At 35.6% G+C, this 21,036-nt stretch overlaps 1 protein-coding gene across 44 annotated transcripts in view; it reads right to left on the reverse strand.

The window, feature by feature from the left end:
• LOC127874641 (uncharacterized) overlaps window positions 1-21,036 on the reverse strand; it is a 218,893-nt gene that overhangs the window by 13,063 nt on the left and 184,794 nt on the right. For all 44 annotated transcript variants that reach the window (XR_008047111.1, XR_008047109.1, XM_052419145.1 and 41 more), the window contains 7 exons: window positions 19,231-20,117; window positions 17,235-17,277; window positions 14,439-14,626; window positions 6,026-6,198; window positions 2,959-4,603; window positions 2,282-2,460; window positions 1,551-1,765 (listed from right to left, as the gene is read on the reverse strand). The gene's annotated coding sequence lies outside the window, so the exon portion shown is untranslated. The remainder of the gene's footprint in view (window positions 1-1,550; window positions 1,766-2,281; window positions 2,461-2,958; window positions 4,604-6,025; window positions 6,199-14,438; window positions 14,627-17,234; window positions 17,278-19,230; window positions 20,118-21,036) is intronic.

Raw genomic sequence — 21,036 nt, forward strand, 5'->3', positions numbered from 1 at the left:
TGCACAACAATATTAAATCTCTTGGCTATGCAGTTTCAAACAAGAGATGTGTTTGTCAGAAACACAATGCTCCCTACTGCGCCGCTTTAAAATAAAATTTATATTTATCATTTGGCAGGTATAGAAATCATATCCCTTTAAAGCTTTTTACTTCCCTTGGATTTTGTCCAATCCAACCGGGGGGTGGGGGGGTCCGTAGACTGTCACATATGACCAAGTCAGACATCACTGACAACCAAGGCTGTGTTTTATCAAAGAGACCATAGCCAGAGTTCATCATGTATCTATGGACATAAGTCCACAGGTATGTAATGAACCATACCATTCACACATAAGTTCAGGAAAGACATGATAATTATATCATTTAAAAAAAACTTTGACAAATCAATCATATGAGTTATAAATAATCAAAATAAAAAATCTGTACAGTAACTGTGAATAGAACTTAAATTGTTGGTAAGGAAATATATAATCTGACATTATCAATTATATAAATTACTTCCCTTTAAAATAATTGTCTCTAACAAATCTCTATTTTTAGAAGCAAATAATTACAAGCCACTACCCTGACTGTAGATTCACCACTCAAAATGTGCAGCTCCATGAGATACACATGTATGCCAAATATCAAGTTGCTATGTTCAATATTGAATAATTATCTCCCTTTAAACCTTATTACTTCCCTTGGATTTGTTTGTTTGACCTTAGACCTTGAAGAATGACCTTGACCTTTTACCACCATGTGTTTGCGCCGCTTTGATTTATTTAACAAAAATATATAAATCGCAGGTCAGATAATTAGGTCCATTTAAAGCTTATTACTTTATTGAATTTGTTTTTTCGACACCGTGACCTAGTTTTTGACCCGGCATGACCCATATTCGAACTTGGCCTAGATATTGTCTAGATACAACTTCTGATCAAGTTTGGTAAAGATCGGATGAAAACTATATAAATTAGAGAGCGGGCAGGAAAAGTGTGACAGACAGACTGACAGACGGACAGTGCTAAACCTATATACCCCTTTTCTTCGAAAGGGGGCATAAAAAGATGAATAATTCGAACACCCAAGGAACATTCCTGTGAGGTTTCATTAAATTAAGTTCAGTGGTTCAGGAGGAAATGTCCTTTAACGAAAACGTTGACAGACAAACACAAACACGTCGCCAACGGATGGACTGTGGTTTCCAAAATTCATCTAAAGTTTCAGGCCTCTAGTAGCGAAAAAGTTAAGTTAACCGCTACACAATTTAAAAAAGGGGGTTATCTCTCCAACTATGTCAGAAAAAGCTAAGAAAAATATGAACTTTCACAAGTTCACATGCATTGTTAAATAAATGCAAAGATTGAATCCCTTTAGCACAATACGTTTTTAGTTAGGGCGGCCACACAAGAGTATGGGATAAAAGAACGGATGAAAGGATGGACACAATCACGAATAAGGGTAAATCGTTATACCCTCCTTACCTCATATAGTGGAAACATCAATATATCCGTAGTCTACCAAAAATTATTTGAATGACTGTGAAACGTTTTGCATTACAACCTACCTTGTAGATTAGATAATCTCTGCCCCTGAGCAGGGAAGTGTGGAGCCCCAAGGTTAGAGTGGCTGTACCCTGGGGTAGGACTCGTTGAGCTATGCCCCGAATTCCTGGCCCAGGAGCTCGACACCTATACTCAGGAATTGTCCTTGGGCGTCCAGCTCCAGCTCACCAGAGAGCCTGTAATTCTGCTGAGTACCAAACTGTGATTGTATGGGGTCCTGTAAGAACTAGAAAAATTAGATTCCAGTAATGTTTTCAGTTTTGTATAGACCCCTACACATAAAAATACATTTCAGTCACAGTAATGGGGTCAGTAAGCTATTCTGTTCCCGGCTATTTAAGCGCATATACTGATGCCGGCAAATGATAACTGCCGTACCAGAATAAGAGAGAGAATGGTCATATAATTTTTGTCATGACCATTCAATTAACAAGTTATGTGGATGACACAATCCCAAAATATTGCTTTTTCAAAATTGTTAAAAGAAAACAACATCTTCTAATCCTATTAAAATAAATTTAATTTACATATAACTGAAAATGCTAAATCATCTATAAAAAAGTGTAATTGCTGTCTAGTAAAACACAAATTTGTAACAATTGTGACGTAGAATATCCCCCAATGCTGCAAGTCAGAATATGTAGCATGATGTTATAGAATGTCTCAGTTTTGTAATTTTCAGTGTAGAATGATACAATGTATATACACAACCTCATATGAGAAGGAACAATACCTGAAAGTTTGAAAGCTGAACGTTGAATCGTTAAGTGAACGCCCACAGACAGATGGAAAGACAGACAGATAGACGTCCGTCCAAGGGGATTCCTTTATACCCCAATTAACAGGGGGTATAATTAATAAATATCTTCAGGGCATATCATCACTCCAGTTGCATATCTGTATACTGAAAACCTGGACAGGTGGTAAATTGTAGTTTATAGATATTCTTATTTAAAATAAATGCAGATAATTATTTCATAGAATGTTTACTGCATTTCAATAATTGTTTAACTTATCTTAAACAACATTTAATAAGTATCATGTTTAATTTATGAAAAGGGATTATTTGTAATATACAAGTGAAAACAAAGAAACAACTTTTGGTCTAGAGGCTGAATTTTGGCACAAAAATGTATGAAAATATGCCCTGACCTTTTATGCTTAACACTGATATCAAATCAACACTTATAAGTATTTATTTACTCAGTTTGACCAGTTAATAAAAAGAGTCGTTCCAGATAAGACTGTGCTGTCTGCACAAACAGCCACGACACTTTCCACTTTAATGGAATTTTTTGTTTTAAAGGCATATTCAGAACACGTGGTCACTAATAAGCCTGGGCAGACTTAACACGCTTATCTGGGACAACACTTTAGCACTGTTTTTCCAGAGCGCAGCTAATATACTACCTGTTTTTGTTGCTTATAGGCAGAGATTGTGTGAGTCCCGACAGTGAAGTCGCCAACCAAAAACTGGGAATGTTGGACAGCACTGTTACTCGTGCGTCAGGTTCTCATTATTCGAGAGCAACGTATCGAGGTCAGTCAAGTTAACAGACGAGTCACTCAGCACCTGCTCTGTCTGTTAGATCCGATTATTTTATTTTGAGTGACTTGTCAAGACAGAAGTCAGACTCACCAAGCCACCATGCAAGATGTTCATAGGTGACACGCTGAATTGCTTGAGCGACTTGTAGTATTTGTGCAAGATGTTAATACCTGGAGTGCTGATTTTCTTGAGCGACTTATAGTATTTGTGAGATGTTCATAGGTGACGTGCTGAATTTGTTGAAGACTTGTAGTATTTCAAGGGGATGATCATACGTGGCGTGCTGAATGTCTTGAACAACTTGTATTATTTGTGGGAGATGTTCATAGGTGGCGTGCTGAATTTCTTGAGTGACTTGTAGTATTTGTGAGATGTTCATAGGTGGCGTGCTGAATTTCTTGAACAACTTGTAGTATTTGTGGGAGATGTTCATACGTGGCGTGCTGAATTTCTTGAACGACTTGTGGTATTTGTGGGAGATTTTCATAGGTGGCGTGCTGAATTTCTTGAGCGACTTGTAGTATTTGTGCGAGATGTTCATAGATGGCGTGCAGAATTTCTTGACCGACATGTAGTATTTGTGCGAGATGGTCATAGGTGGCATGCTGAATTTCTTGAGCGACTTGTAGTATTGGAAGATGTTCATAGGTGGCGTGCTGAATTTCTTGAGCGACTTGTAGTATTTGTTGGAGATGTTCATAGGTGGCGTGCTGAATTTCTTGAACGACTTGTATTATTTGTGGGAGATGTTCATAGGTGGCGTGCTGAATTTCTTGAGCGACTTGTAGTATTTGTAGGAGATGTTCATAGGTGGCGTGCTGAATCTTGAGCGACTTATAGTATTTGTGGGAGATGTTCATAGGTGGCGTGCTGAATTTCTTGAACGACTTGTTTTTGTGCGAGATGTTCATAGGTGGCGTGCTGAATGTCTCGAGCAACTTGTAGTATTTCTGGGAGATGTTCATACGTGGCCTGCCAAATTTTTAAACAACTGGTAGTATTTGTGCGAGATGTTCATACGTGGCGTGCTGAATTTCTTGAGCAACTTGTAGTATTTGTGGGAGATATTCATAGGTGGCGTGCTGAAATTCTTGAACGACTTGTAGTATTTGTGGGAGATGTTCATAGGTGGCGTGCTGAATTTCTTGAGCGACTTGTAGTATTTGTTGGAGATGTTCAAAGGTGGCGTGCTGAATTTCTTGAACGACTTGTATTATTTGTGGGAGATGTTCATAGGTGGCGTGCTGAATTTCTTGAGCGACTTGTAGTATTTGTAGGAGATGTTCATAGGTGGCGTGCTGAATCTTGAGCGACTTGTAGTATTTGTGGGAGATGTTCATAGGTGGCGTGCTGAATTTCTTGAACGACTTGTTGTTTTTGTGCGAGATGTTCATAGGTGGCGTGCTGAATGTCTCGAGCGACTTGTAGTATTTGTGTGAGAAGGGGGTTTGGACTGTTTTCAACATTTACTTCAACAATGTTCTTCTTCTTGGATAATAATGTAATCTGAAAAGGAAATGGCAAGTAAACTAAAAATAGAAAAATAGAGTGTTTTTAGTAACAAACGAATACATCTTGAATACATGTATATATGCTGTAACACCTTACTTAACACACCTGTTTGTTTAATGCAAAACATTGTTTCTATAATTGATATTTAGGATAGCGAAATGATTTTTGTGCAAAGTAGCACTCATAATAGCATTGTTTAAATGAATAACGTGAACCCACTTGAAATGTTGTAGCAAGTTGCCATAATTATCTTTTTTTTAAACAGACATAACTTCAAAAATGTGAGACTATACCACTTTAAATGTTATACAATACAACTTTTTGCTAATAAATTACTTAACAAGAGCTACGCATAATGAGTGCAAACGCTCGGCTAGGGTGCAGTTTTTAATAAATGAAGCTTGTCAGAAATTATTATTTATTATTTTATAGAGGTCACAGTGACCTTAACCTTTGACCTAGTGACCCAAAAATGGGTGTGGCATGTAGACCTCATCAAGGTGCATCTTCATATGAGGTTTCAAAGTTGTAGGTGGACGCACTTAGATTTTAGAGCAAAATGTGAAGGTTTTAGCACGACGCCGGCGGACGACGAGCTGGCTATGACAATACCTATAGTTTTCTCCGAAAACGCCGAGCTAAAAATTAAGAATAAGTGCTATCAATATAAAGTGTATTACTATTGTAAATTTAATATTAACGTTCTACTTATAGATGTTACAACCTATTAAAATCAAATAATTGTTTTAGCCAACCGTCAATTGTGAACTTTAGACAGTAATTATGGAAAAATTTGGAATAGACTTTTTAAGATTAGGAATTGGGCTGAATTGTTGCCCCAACTTTGACAGTATAAATAACTCTTTAAGGTCATACCAGATACTCAAGAAGCTGAGATGACATGCATGCCTAATTGATATTGCTTATGGCCGAGTTGAGAGTCAAAGGGCATACTGGTTGACACATCCAAACTGCTGTCATTTTTTTACGCCTTGTCTATTGCCAATTCAATGTGTGGTCAATTGGGCTTGGAGTGCAAAGTAACAAACCCTGATGGGTTAACCTTTAGCACCTCGTTTCAGATGTCAGAGTTCACGCCTGAGGCATGCCCAGGGATGTACCATGAGTGTTCAAAATGAAGTTGTTACTGCCTTTGTACAGGTTATCCAACTTTTTATTGTTTTGATATTCTTTCTGGTGTCCAACAGCGAGAACTGATTGTTAGCTTTAACATAACTTTTGCTATAACTCCTCGTGTCTGGAACACGTGTTCCTATCCCGGCACTCAAGCTGAACTAACTCAGGCTCGAGTGTGGTTCACTCAACAAGGACAGTGCAGTTGTTGAGAACAGTGCACGAGAACTCAACGTGCTCAGAATTTCCTGCAAAAGAATGGAATCGTTCAACAAAGCTGACCTTTTGAGGCTGTAGGTCAAGGTGGAGGCGCTAGGGTCAGGTCGAGTGGAAGGGTCGTCGTGGACTGAGGCTGCTAGGGTCAGGTGGAGGGGAAGGTTCGTCCTTGACTGAGGCTCATGCGGGCTGGACTGGTGCTGTTGCCGCGCCAAATCAATATCGATGATGGTGCTCTTCTGAAAACAACACAATGGGTGATATGAACTTGAAACAAAGGTTTGTATTTCAATTTATAAAAAAACTATGCATTTTGATTGGATGTGAATTTTTTAAACAGCAAATCTTCATTCTTATGAATTTTTAATCTGGCATATCCTTGCAGGTTCCATGTCCAAAATAGCATACACATGAATCAAATCAGACCATTATATATTTAAACATTAAAAGTGTTGGCAAGTGCTATATAAACCTGTAAATTCATAAAAAAAAAATTCTAAACTTGCAGAGATTTAATTTCATAAGCCAATATGTGGCTCATAAATATTCAAAACTCACACAAATTTCACATAAGCTAATCAGGGAGGACACTTTCCGACTAGACTTGATTTTCATAAAGAGATACTTTGATAGAGTCAGTGTTATCCCTGATTAGCCTTAAAGACTGCACAGGCTAATCTGGGACAACAATTTAAGCACATGCATTTAGCCACATTTCCCCACAACACAGCTTATTAATCTTTTAGCAGCTCCTTACCTGCATAACAAAAAAGGGAACATCAACTTGTACAAAATATATAGAGGATATTTGTTGGATTCTATGGGATATCAATTTTATTTCACGAGTGATCATTTAAAATAATATTTTCACAAGTGGCGCTGCCACGAGTGAAAATATGTATTTTTTATGATAACGAGTGAATTAAAGCCGATATTCCATCGAATCCAACACATTTTCTTTTTATTCTATGCTTTTGTCACCGCTTATTTATATTGTACAAGAATTAAACTGGATAGTTTCGTTGGATTTATTACGCCATTTCGTCGAAAAAATGAGAGCATAAAATAAAATGTTTTTTATTGGTTCTCATTCTATTTATCACTTTACTTTTACAATGCTTTCACAGATGTTTTACTGTAAATATATGTTTCAATACATGGGAGGCAAACATTTGACATTAATGTCTTCCTAAAGTTGCAAAAACATTCATACATTTTTACCATGTCTTTACAGATCTTTGAATGTTAAAATCTATTAAAATTCACAAAAGACAAAAAATCAAAAGTAAATAAACATGTAACAAGCTGTATACATGGGTGAAAGTAAAAAATAAGGAAAATAAGGAAATATTTTAGCTGGGGGCCGCAGGGCCGAAGGCCCCCGGAAGCTCCTAAAGGATAGCAAAATGATTTGCAAATAGGAAGCTATCCTCAAGTATAAGACCAACATATGTTGACAGTAATTCTTGCAGCTTACTTAACATGCATTCAATGGAAAACAAACAATGTTTATGTTTGTAAATGTACAATAACTTTATTCAGTCATTTAATCTATTAATTTTGTTTATTAAGCATACACTCTTACCTTAAAGAATTACTATAAATGTTTAATTATGAACACTAAAAATTGAAAATAGACTAGATACGTCTGGAATCGATCGTATTTTGTTTATTTTGTGTGTCGGCATTGCTGGACACATGGCCTTAGTTGTAATACAATGTAAATATTAACTGCTGAATATGTTATAATTTTTAGAAATTTGATATTATGCTTATTTTTGAACATTTAGTCCAAATAGGTTCCCTCCAAACATGTTTTATTGTATTATTGCATTTGTTCTGTCTGTCTTTATTTAAACAAATTTCTCTCTTTATTAACATAAATTTCGAGTCCACACTCTAACAAGAATAAGTGTCCTAGCTTGAAAACGGATTTACTTTCATGGCTTTGATAAAAGGTTAAAAAAGCATGAGAACCATGCAATCTTAGCTCTGTAAATTATAAAATAAGATTGCTTAACAACTATTGTAGCCAGTGCCCCAGATAAGCTGCGTATCTGCGTCTTTCACCCTATTTAAATGTTTAAAAACGCAAAGAAATGAAATATCATGCGTATTGAAAACGCAACCAATTTGATTTTTACACAAATATGTCAAATTCGATGCGTACGACACAATAGCTTCGATCGAAAATGTTTTGTTCATTTTCGGTATATTCATTTTATAATTATTATCGGAACGCGGCGACGCTTTTATTCAGATAGCGCCTGGATGACGGAGCAAGAAAACAGTCAAAGTTATTGAACGCTCTGTGGACTCCTAGATTTCATAGTTAAATAAAGCGTCTGACAAAATTATATACCACGACATACATGCGTTTTCAATCTGACTTATTCCGTCGCTCATTGTGCATGTATTTTTAAAAGTGTCTGTACTTTCAAATTCTATTACGATGCGAAATAAAAATGCCTAAGAGTATTCGAAAGACGTCCGCTATTATTGCGCCAAAATATCAGTCGATCGCAAACTTTTTCGAATCAAGAAAGCAAGAGCCAATAAGTGCCGAATCATTCGTGTTATCGATTTTGTTTGTAAGTTTAACGTTTATATTATGGACAGTTTCAAGGATTAAAGATGTTATGAAACATCAGTTTATTAAAGTTAATGATGTTTTACAGTTTTATTGAATCAATACAAGTGTGCAGCTTCAACAGAAGTAAAGCAACAACATGGTTCAAACAGAAATCTCAAACCTAATTTCAAGCACTTTTCAAGGACTTTTTAAGGCCAAATTTTCATTTTCAAGGCCGATTAACACAGTATATATCATTTACTTGCTTGAACACATTAAACTTATTTCACAATAACTCATACATGTTATTTATAGTCATTACATACAAATACACGTTATCCATCCTTAACTCAATGAGTCTCACATATGTATTTACTTTTTAAAGTTATTATAAACAAACACATTGTCTCTTTCTATGCTCACATCAAACAGACTAGTTCATTTTATTTAAACATAAGTCAGTTACTATTACATTTTGTATTTCACAGGGCTGTTGTTGTTTATGACTGTTTTAGATTCAACAGTTTTAACAATAGTACCTTCCTGTTTCACCAAAAAACACATTGCAGGAACCCTGTTTGCTTCTCAATTTCATGTTTTCTTTGTGGGTTTCCTCTTTATAGTGGCTTTTCAAAGCGCTTTCCCCCATTCCCCCGACACCAATGGTCTTCATATAGACCAAACATTGTGCTTTTCGAACGTCATTTGTTTTCTGTACCCAGGAATATTCATAAGTTTCGCGCAAAACATAACGATAAACGTCATTTTGACAACTTGTTTATGACCAGAAAATAGCGCCATGAATATTCATATTTAAAGAATGTTGACGTTTCGTATAAGTGGTAATTATTTAAGCATTTTTCTGCATTTCATCAGTGTTTATGACCAGAAAGTAGCGCCATGAATATTCAGTTAACCACTCTGCTTTGAAACGACACTACCCCATCGCTGCATTTTGACTCGCGAAAATAAATCACAACGGAGAACCTCTGACCTAGTACACATAATCTGTGACGTGTACACTTAACGTTTAATACCCAATAGTGTACGAAACTTATATTTCGTACTCAACTTTTTGCGCAAAGGAATTTATGATAAATTTTCGTAATATTTTCCTTAAGAACGATTAAAATTCATGGCAATGATAAAAGTAATTTTGAACAGAAATAAACATTTTCAAGGCTTTTTTACGTGAAATAAGCACTTTTCAAGCACTTTTTCAAGGCCAACCATAGTTCAAGGGCTTTTCAAGCCTAGGACTCGTTTTCAAGCACTTTTCAAGCCCTGTGCGAACCCTGAACAATGAGTTTAAGGTATGCATTTTTATAACTCATTTCACCCTATTTCAAGAATGAAATCACTCTATTTTTCAAAATCAATGGGTGAAAACCCTATTTCCCAAATAATTATCTGGGGCACTGATTGTAGCTCTGTAAATTATACGAGAGCGCCGATGGCGCTGAAAGCATAGTTGCAAGATACAGGGAAGATGCTGCTGAAGTAAATGTTTAGGTCAAAATATACTAAATAGTTTCCTTATATGTTTCGATGTAAAAGCGACAACTTTGAGCGAAAATAAATACAACATTTTGCACAAAGAGACCCCCATAACCATACCTTTTCTTGACGGGCATTCTTAGCTGAATCGATTTAAGCAATAAAAAAGATTTGTCATGTTCAAACCAAAAACAAATTCGACTCAAATCAAAATCGACTGTTTTTGCGCCTTTTTCGGCCATTTTCTAGTGGATTGTAACCTTTTGCAGTGCCATTTTTTACTTTAATCTCCAACTTTATCCTATTTCAGGGATTAAGTAGTGAACACCTATGCTTCCCCTATCAATATCTCCAAACGATAAAACCAGAACAAAGTGTACAACATGCCTTCGAGGAAAATATGATGATTTGTTTAGAAAGTACAGCCCTTCATGACTCGATTATTTAGTATATTGTAGCCTTAACGATTGCTGACATCACGAGTCGCCCCCCTTGTTAACAAAATGCTCTATTTTTAGAAACGGGAATTCCAAATAGTGACGAATGTGAATGGTTACAAAATGACATAACTATGAAAATAAATACGTAGAATTACATTATTTCACGCATACCATTATGCAACCATCCGTTTTCTTTTCCGACTTGATACATTTACAGCTTTCCATTTAATATTTTACAGACACAGCACTCGTCCAGAATTCACGCGAATCCATTAAATCCGATGCCACATTTAAACCGTTAACTCTACTCGTAACGTAAATTTCTGGCTCAAAGTAAAACATTTTAACTTCAATTAACACATCTCTTACTTTTAAACTCTACTTCATCAAATCCATAGAAAGGCACGTCAGAATCCATGTCATAAATCAGAAAACATTCATTTTTTACACATTTTCAAAGAATAAAAGTGCTTTATGCCCCACTTCCTGCTGAGAATATGTTTTAATTTCTATTTATAATTAACCGATGAAATGTTCCATATACTTTAACCAGGGCCTTATTAATTCAGTTATGTAAACATTTGACCTCTCACAGAACAGTAAACGAAGGAAATAGAAATTGGGATCCCATATAGATCTAAATTAGGTGTGAGGTCACTATCAACAAGAACAGAATTGTTTTACGAACGAAATTTGTTCTAGGTTATAAGAAGATTTTTTGACATAAAACGGTCTTAGAAAAATTCACTAAAAACGGTGTCAGTAATATTCTTGGAAGAAAACGTTAGAAAAACGTTTCCCCCCAAAAAATTGTAAGAATTACCATATGCTAAATTAAATAGATATTTCGTCTGATTTTTGATCAGGTAAGGCTTCAGAAAGGTTAACCGACCGATGTGGATTTTCAAAATGTGGTATATACCTTAAGCATAGGTGCAAGCACCTATGCTAAAAATAAGATTGCTTAGCAACTATTGTAGCTCAGTAAATTATAAAATAAGATTACTGAACAACTTTTGTAGCTCTGTAAATTATAAAATTAAATGGCTTAACAACTATTGTAGCTCTGTAATTTATAAAATAAGATTGCTTAACAACTATTGTAGCTCTGTAAATTATAAAATTAAATGGCTTAACAACTATTGTAGCTCTGTAAATTATAAAATAAGATTGCTTAACAACTATTTTTAATTGGCATATACATGCACGTCATTGTCTTAATAACCACTGTTTGTTATACCATATTTGTTCTCATCAGAATTTTGGACAAACTGGAAGAGGAATTAACTTTAGCCTTGTTCTGGGAAAAATGGGCTTTACTAATGTGCATAATGTGGTGCAACATTAGCCTGTGCAGTCCTGACAGGCTAACCAAACACAACACTTTTTGCCAAGACTTGATTTTGGTTGAGAAGAAATTTCCTTTTAACAAAAAGTCCCTCAACAGCGGAATGTGCTGTCCCTGATAAGCCAATGTATGCAATGCAAACGCTAATCTTTGGATGGCACATAACATGAATTAAGCCCTGTTTTCCCAGAACCTTGTATCGCCTTATAAAACCATGTAACAGATTGTAGGCAGACTAACTTTGAGCCTCATTGTGAGATAACAGGGCTTACTGTAACATATTGTAGGCAGACTAACTTTGAGCCTCATAATGAGATAACAGGACTTAGTGTAACAGATTGTAGGCAGACTTACTTTGAGCCTCATTATGAGATAACAGGACTTAGTGTAACAGATTGTAGGCAGACTAACTTTGAGCCTCATTATGAGATAACAGGGCTTACTGTAACAGATTGTAGGCAGACTAACTTTGAGCCTCATTATGAGATAACAGGGCTTACTGTAACAGATTGTAGGCAGACTTACTTTGAGCCTCATTATGAGATAACAGGACTTAGTGTAACAGATTGTAGGCAGACTAACTTTGAGCCTCATTAAGAGATAACAGGGCTTACTGTAACAGATTGTAGGCAGACTTACTTTGAGCCTCATTATGAGATAACAGGGCTTACTGTAACAGATTGTAGGCTGACTTACTTTGAGCCTCATTATGAGATGACAGGGCTTACTGTAACAGATTGTAGGCAGACTTACTTTGGGCCTCATTATGAGATAACAGGGCTTACTGTAACAGATTGTAGGCAGACTTACTTTGAGCCTCATTATGAGATAACAGGGCTTACTGTAACAGATTGTAGGCAGACTTACTTTGGGCCTCATTATGAGATAAAAGAGCTTAATACATGTTGCCCTAAGAGTATTCCTAGATAAGCACGTACAGCAGCACAGGCTAATCAGGAACAACACATTTCGCCTAGACAGAATTTTCGTTTACAAGATATGTTTCTTATACGATATATTCAATAAAAGCGGAAAGTGTTGTCCCTGATTTGCCTGTGCAGACTTCTTTGCTAACCAATATTATACCATGGAGAACACGTGTTTTAAATATTATATTTACTAAGGTTCAAGTTATAGAGCTGTATAGGATGATGAACTTGATATTGTGATTAATTTCTTTTTCTTTACCTTCAATTGGGAATTTAAGGATATCGTTTTGAGAAAAATACCGTTTTAGGATTGGGAATAGGGTCAATTTTGGACCCGAAATTTGACAAAAAACAACAACACTGTAAACCCACCAAGAACTAAACACCTCCTCGCAAACAGGCTCTATACAACCAAGGCATTGGATTGAATAGATACATATCTATCGCGGTTGGTGGGGTCCAAAGATCACGAGCGCGATGTATCCGGCGCGCAATATAACTCTAGAAATGTCTAACTTTATTTTATTGCGGTTAATTTGTCAAATTTTTCCAATGTTTTAATTTTATATACGGCGCTGCTACATTTTGTATAGTAATACATGTAATTGCAAACCAATTCTACAATCAACATTTTCATAACTACATACGTACCGGTATCTGTAATTATCATGAAAACCAAAATGTAAATTATATTTTTTATTTTCATGTAAAATTTCGCTCGCGAATCAGCTAAAAGAAGAATTTTTGCCATAAAAAACGTATAAAATACAATTGTGCATAGATTCGAATTTACCCTTATAAGAAGTCCTTATTAAGAAACTGAAACAGCGTAACGGTAACGATACAGCCTGTTTGAATTTTAGTTTATTAAGAGGAAATGTGAACGTCACATAATTCGCGAGATACCGCGATACTTTAGTTGAAATTTACAACGAAACTTTCAATGGAAATTAAATTATCTCAATGTTGTACCCGCTACGAAATTATTATTTACAAATAAATACACCCACGCCAATTTTCGCGAGCTTTTTATCATGACAAAGAAATTCATGACTAGTACCGAAATTTAACGTTTTATATACCAGTAAACTGCCAATATTACCTTTGCAATGACACTTGAATTGGTTATTTCTTAAGTGTTAAAAACAACCCCAGCCGTGTGTAAACAAAACTATCACTTATCGACTGTTGTTCACGCTTCACTGCGTGCCATTGTTAGCCGCGACATCAATTGAACCTATGTTTTGACAAACTTTCATGATGATTGGGCAAAAATTGTGACTTCTAGAGTGACTTCTGCCCCGCCCACTGGCGGCCATGTTTTTCAACGGATCGGAACCACTTTTGAACTCATCCAAGATATCATTAAGACAAATATTTTGACAAAGTTACATTTAGATTGGGCATGAAATGTGACTTCAACAGTGATTACAAGGTTTTACTTGTTTTTGACCTAGTGACCTAGTTTTTGACCCGGCACAACCCAGTTTCAAACTCGGTCGATTATTCATTGGGACAAAGCTTCTGACCAAGTTTCATGAAGATGGGACAAGAAATGTGGCCTCTAGAGTGTTTACGAGCAAATGTTAACAGACGGACGGACGGACATACGATGGACAAAGACCGGTCACAAAAGCTCACCTGAGCAATCAGGTGAGGTAACAAAAAGTCAAAACAGTAAACATGGACTCACCAAGGCTCTGCTGTTTGAAGTGTTGATGTAGCCAACATTGGAGAAGATGTGGTGTGCTAGGCTGCTGCAATACGTCTTCATACTTAATTTCTTGAGCGAGTTGTAGTATTTGTTACAGAAGGGGTTGCCGGCCATTTTCCATCGACATTTACTTTAACAATGTTTGTATTGTTGGCTAATAATATTTGCTGAAAAGGAAAACATAACATGTGAGATTAAACAACTTCAAACGTGAGACTGCATAACTTTTAAAGGGGCCGTCCAACAGATTGGTAAATTGACAAAAAAAGTTGTTTCAGATTCGCAAATTTTCGTTTTTTATGATATTTTTGAGGAAATAGTAATACTGACAATTTACCATGCTTTTAAATATCCATTATATGCATCTTTTGACGATTTGAAAAGACGAACTAAAAAGTCGTTTGACGCAAAACGATTGAATAATTTGGAAAGTTCTGTTGTTGTAGTTATATTTTGGGAAACTACGAGGATTGCTTATATAGGTAAAAATACATGGCTCTAAGTATGCGCATGGATGGTCAAGTGGTCTAGGCGGGAGACTTTTAACTCCAGGACTCCAGGGGTCAGTGGTTCGAGCCCTGTTGAGGGTTATTTTTTTTTCCTTTTTTTAAAGTTGTATTCTTGTGTTTTTTACGGGAGATTTTTAGGTCAAATGTTTAAATTTATCAACAAAAAGCATTTAATGACATGCTTCATTCAATAATGCCAAAATCTGTTGGATGGCTCCTTTAATAAGAGACTGAGCAATACAACTTTAAATGTGGCACTACAAAACTTAAAACATGTTAATGTACACCTTTAAAAGTGAACATATACAACTTTACATTTGAGACTATACAACTTTAAATGTGTGACTATACAAATTAAAATGTAACAATGTACACCTTTAAAGGTGAAACTATACAACTTTAAATGTGAGACTACATGTATACAACGTTAAATGTGATACTTTTTTCAACTTTACTATTGTATAGCATATCTTAAGAAACAAATAGATGTGAGTTGAATATTGTAAGTGTATGAGTACTTGATCATACACGTTTGGCTATGGATTAGACACAGATACAGAAATACAGATTGACGTCTATGGTGAATTCAGTGTACCACATCAGGGCTATAGATTACAAGCGTATGTGCGTTATTTCTTAATTAAAATAACCAAAAACGTAATTAAATTCAATATCAAGTGTACAAAAACGCAAAAATAAAGTTAATTACGTATTTCCCGTAAGAAAACCTTGCGTCACGAAATGCAATCATTTTTTAAACTGGTTATTTCCCGTACAAAAATGTACCGAATAGTTTATACATTTATGCCGTCCTATGAAGAAAAGAAGACAGTCTTTCCAGCGGTTATCAATCTTTACTGTAATTATTCGTACACCCATCCGATTTCTACTTTCATTTTCTAAAAATATCAAAATGGCCACTCGTGGCCGTAGAAAGAGAATCCTCACACAAACAAACACTTTGGACAGGTATTTAGCCAGAATATTGGGGAAACCGAAAGATTTTGTGCTGCTTTGCTGAACGATCTGTTGCAAGATGTGATCATTTCTCCAGAGAATTTAGTTCATCCGTTATTATCGGAGATTTTGAACGAGGTTGTTAAACCCAAAAAACACGTTTATGGGGAGTGTAAGTGAAAAAACTTTAATAGAGTGGCGAAACAAACACCCGTTGCTGGTGATGGATATGGAAAATGGAGTTATGAAATGTACATTATGCACATACATGAAAAGTAACTTAAAACTAACTTATGTTGCTAAAAATGTTGATTTATTTTTCACCTGCACATAATAATATAGTAATCTTAGTAGATATTTATTATATAATATATGTAATTCCCTAAATTACCCAATTGAGTATAAAAAACCGGGGGTGAAAAAACCAATTAAGCTCAAAAGTAGGGGGTAAAACATTTTGCTAAAACTATTGAATTTACAAAAACCCTATTGTTGTCAAAACAGGGGGTAAAAAAACCCAATTACCCAAAAAATTATCTATAGCCCTGCCACATCTTGCTACAGGGGACTTTTATAATTTTAATAGTTATAATTGCCTATTCTGGCTAAAACTATGCAATGTAAGTGATATTCAATAGATACAACATGTAGTTATACAGTGTATCTACATAATATGGCATCTTTTTGTAGGACACACCTTATATTTAAAGTTCCACTTCAAGTGTTGAAATTGTGTGCATTAGCATATAAAAGCAATAAGCCCCATTGTTTCTCGCAAACATATGGGCTTTGATTTAAACAATAATCAAATCCAATTACAACCCAAAAGCTGTATCAAAAGCATTGACTTCACTAAGGTACAATAGTAATGATTAGCGCTAATTGTTTACAACTGTATTATCCGTTGTGTGTTTTCAAGTGTTGCAGGCAAACAACGGATCTGGATCAAATACAATAACGCTTTATGATCAACAACTGACTGATATACATTCTGAATTTTAATTACAAAGAAATAAAAAACGTATGAATGTGTGTTTGATTGTTTGCGTTTACCTACATTTACTATAATCTAATGTTTGTGTATCAATTCAAATGTGTTTAATTAATTGACATTATCGTCTGATATACATGTAGTTAAACTGTCTGTCATAAATTGCTAGAATTAAAACTAGAGCTTTGTCACAGACTATACCACCACATGCCGCATTGCCACAGACTATGTTGCATGCTGTCTTCACAAAACAAGATAATCTAATTTATGTCGATTTTTAAGAATTATTATGCCATTATTATTTATGGCCATTTTTACCTTTGAACTCTTGAATTCGTTTGCATGACAGGCCGTCCAATGACTGTGAACAGAAATAATGTAATGAGTCATTTAAAATCTCACAATGAAAGACATAGTTATGGCCCGGACAAGCTCATTTATGGCCATGTTTCACTTTAGAACTTCAAGTGTGACCTTAACCTTGGAGATATTGAAGTAATTCTTTTGCATGACACATTATCCAATAATTGTGAACAAAAGTACCAAGCAATTTTTAAATCTCACACTGAATGACATAGTATGGCCAGAACAAAATCATTTATGACCATTTTTGACCTTTGAACTCACAGTGTGACCTTGACCTTGGAGATATCGATGTAATTCTTTTGCCCGACACACCGTCCAATGATGGTGACCAAAGGTGCCAAATGATTTTAAAATCTCACAATGAATGACAGAGTTATGGCCCGGACAAGCTGATTTATGGCCATTTTTGACCTTTGAACTCAAAGTGTGACCTTGACCTTGGAGATATCGACGTAATTCTTTCGCACGACACACTGGCCAATGATGGTGGACAAATGTGTCAAATGACTTTAAAATCTCACAATGAAAAACATAGTTATGGCCTGGACAAGCTAATTTATGGCCATTTTTGACCTTTGAACTTAAAGTTTGACATTGACCTTGGAGATATCAACGTAAAATTCTTTCACGTGACACACCGTCCAATGATGGTGAACAAATGTGCCAAATGATTTTAAAATCTCACAATAAACGACACACGTTATTGCCTGGACAAGATCATTTATGGCCATTTTTGATCTTTGAACTCAAAGTGCGACCTTGACCTTGGAGATATCGAAGTAATTCTTTCGCGCGACAAACCGTCCAAAGATGGTGAACACATTTGCCAAATGATTTTAAAATCCTTACAATAAATGATAAAGTTATGGCCCGGACAAGCATTTGACCTTTGAACTCCAAGTGTGACCTTGATCTTGGAGATATCAATGTACTTTTTTCACGCAACACACCGTCCCATGAGGGTGAACAAATGTACCAAGTTATTTTAAAATCTAACGTTAAATGACATAGTTATGGTCCGGACAAACTTTTGGTTTAAAACACACCAAGTGACCCCATGACCTATTTTTTGACCCGGCATGACCCATATTCAAACTTGACAAGTACATCATCTAAATACAACTTGTGACCAAGTTTGGTGCAGATCCGATGAAATTTCGGGACAGACCAACAGACCAACCAACAAAGTGATTCCTATATATAGCCCCCATTACTTATTAGTGGTAATGGAGGTATAAAAATGATGTAATTATATTTAATTATAGGATATATATTTATCATAGAAAAATAATATGTAAACAGTTATTCAGTCCCACCAATCAGCTTAATTCATAACAATCAACTTGTTAATGGCATACAGTAATAAGGGCCAGTTACTACAGGGACCTTAAATAAATAAAAAAATCATTCACCTGATAATAAAAGACTAGTTAATTTACATGTGCTAAACATGGTCTACCTCCTGCAAGTTAATCTCACGGGTTTTCCCATTTTGCCCACGGCAATTTATCGCGGATATGTACTACAAACAAATCGGGCATTGACTTACACAATTTTGTTTATTTTTTTTAATCATAAATTACATGTAATAAATTAAAGTGCTGATGCAATAGTCATTTTTCTTCAACACACAATTTCGAGCTGACGAAAATAAATGGTTTCACAGTTTTTGTGAAATAAACAACATAAACAATTTGTATAACATCTATAACTTCAAAATAGTAATAAAACTTAGTAAAATAAGTATATTAAGCCAGTAATTCTCATAACTACTTAAAACATGTGCTAGAACTAGGGGCTAGCTCTGTGAAAAGTGTCCTTTTTATGGCAAACCGTCAATTGGGAATTTTAACCAGTAATTATGTTAAAATATAGACGTTAAGAGATTATGAATGGGACTGAATTATTAGCCCCTATTTTCAAAATAAATAAAACTGTAAGGTCTCACCTGAGGCTCAAGAAGGTGAGATGACATGCTGGCCTCGCTGTGATTGCTAAGGGCTGAGTTTGAGATCTACCTCATGTTGGGTTGGAGTCAAAAGGCATACTGGACCACACAACAAAACTGCTGTCATTTTTCAACGCTTTATCTAGTGTCAGCTCAATGCGAGGCTGTCTTGGAGTGTGAAGTGCTCGTAACAAACCATGATGGGTACACCTTAAGCATAGTGTTAATGTTGTTGGGAAGACTTTGCGTCTGAACCACACCCGATGTATTCATCGTGCTATGAGTGTTCATACAAAGTTTTTTTTGACAGCAACTGCGTAAAAAGCACGTTCACTTTGAACATTTTGGATGCATAAGAGGACAAACCAGGATGGTCCATAATGCTACTACTATTGAAATCAGAAGTAGACCCCGTGGATAGCTTATGCTTCAATCTATAACTCTTTAACTGTTTCTAGATTTTCTACCATTATTCCATGTTGCTCTGTTAGTCCAACAAAGCATGGAAAAAGTTATCCAACTTTTTATTCTTCGTACTATTCGTTGTGAAGTCCACAATCAGTGCCTGTTTGTGTTACCATAACTACTGCTATAACTCTGCGTGTCTGAAATACTTGACCCACCTCAGGCACTGGAGCTTAACAAACTACTTAGGCAGGAGTGTGGATCGATCAACAAGGACAGTGCAGTTGTTGAGAACAGCTTGTTAAAACTCAGCATGCTCAGATATTCCAGCAGACCGGTATTGTTCAATGAAGCTTTGAAGCAGGAGGTCAAAGGGGAGGAGCTAGAGATCAGGGGAGGGGAAGGGTTGTCCTGGACTGAGGCTCCTGGGGGTCCGACTGGTGCCGTTGCCATGGCAACTCAATAACAATGCTCCTGCTCACCTGAAAACAACAGCACCATGGGTGATGTGAAACAGTTACGAAAGTGTTTATACAACAATCTATAAGAAACTAAGCCTCTTGATTGGATGTGAAGGTTTTCAACAGAAACATTTTATTCTCATTAATTTTTAATCAGGCATTTCATTGTTTCCTTGTAAAAAAAACATGAAATTTAATTCAATCAGACCATTTTGTATTAAAACATTAAAAGTGTTGGTCAATGTTATATTAACCTGTAAATTCATAATAACGATTTTTTTTCTCAACTTGCAGAGATGTAATTTCATAAATCAATATGCAGCTCATTAAGGTAGCGCACCTCTAATGATTTCCCGCGATTTATTTTACGATCATTGCCAATCTTCAATGATTGCTTATTTCCGAGAGAAGCATTTTATTTTTTTCAAACTTCGACTTTTGATATATGTTTAACTTATTCATCTAGAATTCATTATTTTCACTATAAATATTGACTTTGATCCAATTATCATCTGAAAAATACGATTTTGCGATTTCTTCAAAGATCGAGCGAGCCTTTTTACCTGTTTACTTATGAATATCTAATTTAAGATTGCACTGATGTGAAGTTGTCGTGGCCGAGTGGATAAGGCGATGGACTAGAAATCTTTTGGGAACTTCCCGCGCAGGTTCGATTCCTGCTGACATCGCATACTTTTTGCGACGCGTTTTATTTCTTTTCTAACGTAATTTGATTTAATATAGCACATAAGCCATGTTAATAGTTAAATATGTTGAAAATTGTATGCACATCCTTCAATTTTAAATTAAAACAACGTTATGGCTAAATTGATTAATTTACTGCTGAAAATACGAATGATGCAAGTTGCATTTTTATTTTTATTTCAAAAAGTAAACGGTAAATCTGTCTATTTTTTTGGTATTTTTGCTGTATATAGTG

The sequence above is a fragment of the Dreissena polymorpha genome, chromosome 1 (genome assembly GCF_020536995.1).
Source record: "Dreissena polymorpha isolate Duluth1 chromosome 1, UMN_Dpol_1.0, whole genome shotgun sequence".
Taxonomy (NCBI): Eukaryota; Metazoa; Mollusca; class Bivalvia; order Myida; family Dreissenidae; genus Dreissena; species Dreissena polymorpha.